The sequence below is a fragment of the Pyxicephalus adspersus genome, chromosome 3, assembly GCF_032062135.1.
Source record: "Pyxicephalus adspersus chromosome 3, UCB_Pads_2.0, whole genome shotgun sequence".
NCBI classification, from domain to species: Eukaryota; Metazoa; Chordata; class Amphibia; order Anura; family Pyxicephalidae; genus Pyxicephalus; species Pyxicephalus adspersus.
In genome coordinates this window covers 99358217-99363466 of record NC_092860.1, presented here as the reverse complement: position 1 = coordinate 99363466, position 5250 = coordinate 99358217, and positions in this window count along the sequence as shown.

The window sequence follows — 5250 nt, the reverse complement described above, 5'->3', positions numbered from 1 at the left end:
TCCCTTTGTTCTCCAGGCACAATCTGGGGTTAGGTGGATGACAATCTAGGTTTCTCTAGGTTTCTCATATTTCCTGTCCACCTGGGAGTTTTGGATATTTGTATATAATTTACATATTTCAGCATTTAATAAACTAAACACAGAATTACAGAGAGCAAGAAAACTTTACAGGTGTAAATAATTTATCAGTACAGAAAAATTAATTATCATGTGATTTACCTCTCCAATGTCAATCAAAAGCTAAGATCCGATTTGGGTGTGCAGTCCATTTAGGTTAAAAATAAACAAAAAAATATACAACAAGTGTGAAGAATTATGTCCAGTTAAGGAAATTATTTTGTCACTGGTACAGAAAGTTAAAGTTAGAAATTACTTTTCTCCATTCAACTAAAACATTTTGTCTTCAGCTGTCTCCCTGTTGGACAGCTTTCCCAATAGGGACATAGCAGTAAAACCCTGAAAGAGGATTTTAATTTTCCCATTCTATGTTTTGTCTTGAGTTAAGCCTTCATGGAATGACAAAAATGACTCTACAGTTTACAGTTAAGTTTTCATACTAAAGCTTCCCATATGCAGCTGGTAAACATCTAATAACAAATTATAATGTTCAGTACAGTGAAATAATTTTCAGATGGTCAATCCCTCCACTAGGGATTGATTGACTTCATGGGTCAAATCAGTTGTCCATTTACAAACTGCACACATGTATATACGGTATGGCACACCACAGACACAGGTTTGCTATATCACCCAGGTATTCCCATGATAGTCTATCATATCCAGTCTTGGTGCTCTTTGATAAATCAGACCAAATATATTCCCATCCTTTCAGCCTTTTACCTGAAATCTCCCATTCCCCATCTTCATTATTTTCTACTTGTACAAATTTCATTTTCCACTCAAAGCATTACATATGGTAAAACATTAAAGTTGCATTTTTGCAATTCAAAGAAATTACTTTAATACAGTCTTCCTTGCCAGATTATTCTCAACAGATCTGTCATTGTACATGTAATCATTGGACCAACATGAAAGAAAGTGTTGTATTTTTCCTAATTTGTGAAGGTGAGCACTAGGATACATCAGAATGGAAAGGGCCCCTGAAGCAATAATGTTTGTGAAGCTGCATGACATTATTTTATCTATTATACTATACTATTACCATGGAAACAAAAGTCCATAAGAACAGTGGCTTCTTCACGTCATTAGTGTCAGCAAAAAATGTAGGCTATAGGGTATGTATCTGCTTACAGGCCTAAGCTAGCCCTTAGATTTTAATGACCTTAGGGTTGCTATAGTCCATGAATGGCATTCAGTATACATTAGCTCTGTAGTGAGCTAGTGCATTAGTCGAACAATAGTAACAATAAACAAATTAAGTGTTCTACATTTGGTGGCCAATAGGGTCTGTGAATCAGCTTTGAGTAGGGGAAGAAAGTGATCATAAGAATATCTTCCCCCACCCATGGTCATTACTGTTAGTCTCTAGGTTCCTATGGCCATGGGTCTATCTAATGGCTCCCAGCATGTACGATTGTAGGGAGTGAGGGATGGAGGTAAATGGATGCCTTCATATGCCAGAAAAATGAGTGGGGCTCCTGATTTGCAAATCCAGCAGTGGGGTTTGAAAACTCGTGGGTGTCCTCTAAAAATTCATGAAACAAAACTACTGACCCCCCCCCCCCCCCCAATTCCATAAATTTCCACACCTAAAAAGACCCCCCACACATAAAAAAACTACTAAAATTTTACTGACTTATTCTTATGTGGATAATGGGCTTTGGTCCCTTTCTATCTACAAGTGGTAATGGAAGTTAATGTTTAGCAATTTTGCATCTTTAGAAAGTTATTCAGCAACAGAATCAACCTATTGAAATCTTGACGTTTAACCCTTAACCCTTGACGTTTAACCCCATAAAATTCTAAACTTCTTGCCACTTTACCACCTGCAACCTTATCAAGTGCATGTAAATTCTAAATCTGTTTTTCAGTATCTTCGACAGCATGTCTCACTGTATACAGTCTTCAACAGCAAGCAATTATTTTGTAAAACTATTGCCAAATTCCCCCAATAGAGATCCTGCCATTCAGTTACAGGCTGACAATGCTAAGCTGAGTGCTAGACTATTGTTCCCCAATTGTCAGGCTGCCTCACAATCATTTTCAATTGGCTGTTAGGCTGCCTTTGTAATAGAAACAAAATGCCGGCCAATGGTCAACTAATGGAGCTTGCATTACAGGCTTACAATGCTGCTGACCGCTGCACTGTGATTTAACAGCAGCAAAGGCTACTGATTTACCCTGCACTCAGTGTAAGGCCATGCATCAATATTAAAAAAGGGGCATGTAACTTAGTATGTAAACCCTTAAAATAAATGTGGTTGTTTCATTGTTTTTTCAAATATACAGGTATATTTATTTTTTCTTAATGTGCACAAAAAATACCTGTTGATCCTGTCAGTGTTTTAGAAAATTATATTTTGTATAAAGCCAAGATCAAATGTGAATTATTATAAAAAAATTCATCATCAACAAAAAAACAAAAAAATAGTATTTGCAATTTGTGCTTCAGTTGTAGTGCTACTTGTAGAAGTAAAAAGGTGCATTCATCCTGAAGTTTATTCTAAATGGTAATTACAGTTTGAATATGTTTGAGTTTAATTTAGTAACAGTTCTTAAACAGAAAATGCAAATATATCATTTTAATTCTACTAAGTTTGACAAATATACAAGGGAATGGACAATTTTATAAGTTATTTATTCTAACAAACTGTCAAATTACATTTTGGCAATTCTCGTGAGACCACTGAAAAGTTTGTCTCATTTCTGATCACGTCTAATTAATCTCTAAGATGTCACTAACCGTATTCTGTGCAAGCTATTATTAAAACAAATACACCTTCTGCATCTAATTAGCTTCTAGAAGCAGGTTACTGACAACACCTCCTTTATCACCAGTTGCAGATGTCGGGAAGTGATTTGCCAGATCCTGATATTAGTATCAGAACTGATATGAGATAGAACAATAAATACAGAAAAACAATGCAGTAGGAATCTGTTTAAATATGATAGTCTATCAAAGATGTGAGTTTATTTATAATCATTTATCACCAAGCCTATTAACAAATTCCAGATTATTTACATGGATTATGTTACTGGGACAGTTGTGTTTCTAAAAAAGCTTAAAGCAGAAAACATTTGCAAATTTTAATGCCACATGAAAAAATAAAACAACATACAATGATAATAATAGGAAATCTATAGTGGTTTAAAGTAATCCGTTTTAGAGACATGGTTTGTTTTGTTATATGTATATATATATATATATTCTAATATGTAATATATAATATTACAATATTCTAATATATATATATATTCTAATATGTATATGGATATATTCTCCATTTTACAAAAATTATTTAATACATGGCACACCCATGACAAAGGATTCCCAGAGTGCAGGGTTGTTTATATCCTCATGCAGGTCCTTCAGTACATAGCAGGGAGTAAATTCATATGGCACTCTGCCCCTCCAGTTCCAACATTGGGCAGCATCCCTGAAATTGTAGCCAACCCAGTAGGTAACAAATTATTCCTAATGACTAGAATATTGAATATATCACAAAAATTATTGGCAACATTCACAAATCCTTTGGCAGCTAAGTGTATCTAATGGTCATGAGAAAAAAATAAATATGATTCTCCTTTTCTACACTGTTTAGCCTCTTTAGCTGTTTGCCTTAAAATCTACACAACTATGAATAAATAGTTATCTATCATCAATTCAAATTCAGCATGTCACCAGATAGTCTCTTAAATACCAACCACCTTACTTAGACTCATTGTATACAGGGGCGATGATGGTGAGGATTCAAATAAGGTTTTAGATGGTTTCTCAAAGGTTAGCTCTGGCCTTTGCAAGTCCCAGGTTCGAGTCTCAGCCAGGACACTATCTGCATGGAGTTTGCAAATTCTCCCCGTGTTTGCATGGGTTTCCTACGGTTTCCAAAAACATGCAGTTAGGTTAATTGGCTTCCCTACAAAATTGCTCTTTGACTGTATTAAAAACATTTGACTATGGTAGGGACATTAGATTGTAAACCCCTACTGATATGACTAAACACTTTGACTAAACACTTTGAAAAGCACTGCATGTTATCAGCGCTTTTTTAAATACTGTGTAATTGTTAATATTATTAATAATAATAATAATAATATTGTTAATATTATATTTCAACATCTAATTACCTGTTTGTCTGAAGCTCAACTTTAACTTTACAAGCCTTTCCATTTTTAGCACAACCCCTGCAGGAATTGCTGGTTTGTCTAGGTTTGAGTGGTGACCCACCAAGTAAGTTTTTAGTTGAAATCTCTTAGAAAGGGTATGCAAACAGTTTGGTAACAGCAGAACATTTCCACCATGCACCTAAAGTGTACAGAGGTCTGATCTCAAACTCACTAGACAAAGAGGAGAAATTACCCCACACGTAAAACCTCTTCCTTCTGGGTGAGGCTAACTCCACAGTTCTTGGAGGTGGCCAGAAATTTTCAGCATTTTCTGGTAGCTCCTATGGCCATAAGTGCAAAGAAGAAAAGGATTGTACAATGATCCCTACAGGAACTACACATACATCTCATAAAACAGTAATATCAGCAATATTGTTAACTTCCTTTTCCATTGTATTATTTTACAAGAAGCAGATATGTAGCAGTTTTAGAAGTTTAAAAAGAAATCAAAGAAAAATACATTGAATGCATAGTTTACAACACTTCTCCAGGAAGCATATCAACACGTTATCTAATACAATTCAGTAAGTGTGATTATTGTGAGTCTGCAAGTTTTGTAAGTATGTTCAGAATTTACATTATAATTATCTTATATATATTCATAGAAATGTTTATAAAACAGAACAAACCTTGTTGTTTCTTTTACAAGTAAATATATTGGTGTAAGTCACAACAAAAGAAAAGGCTGTAATTCTTTTACGAAAATATATATTTTTTGTTATACTATTGATACAGCTCTGTGTGGAAGAGCTGTAAATCATACTCTGAGACATTATTAAGCAGATCAGCTACTTTTAAATCCAGTTTTTAGTGCTGAGGGCTTTAGGAACTGGACAACTGCAGGTTCCTCTGACCTTCAATGGACCTGGGGAACATAGAGTAATCTAAAACTTTAAGTGGAACTAAACCTAGCATATACTCACCATCATGTTACATCATGGACACCACCAGCTTCTTATTTCC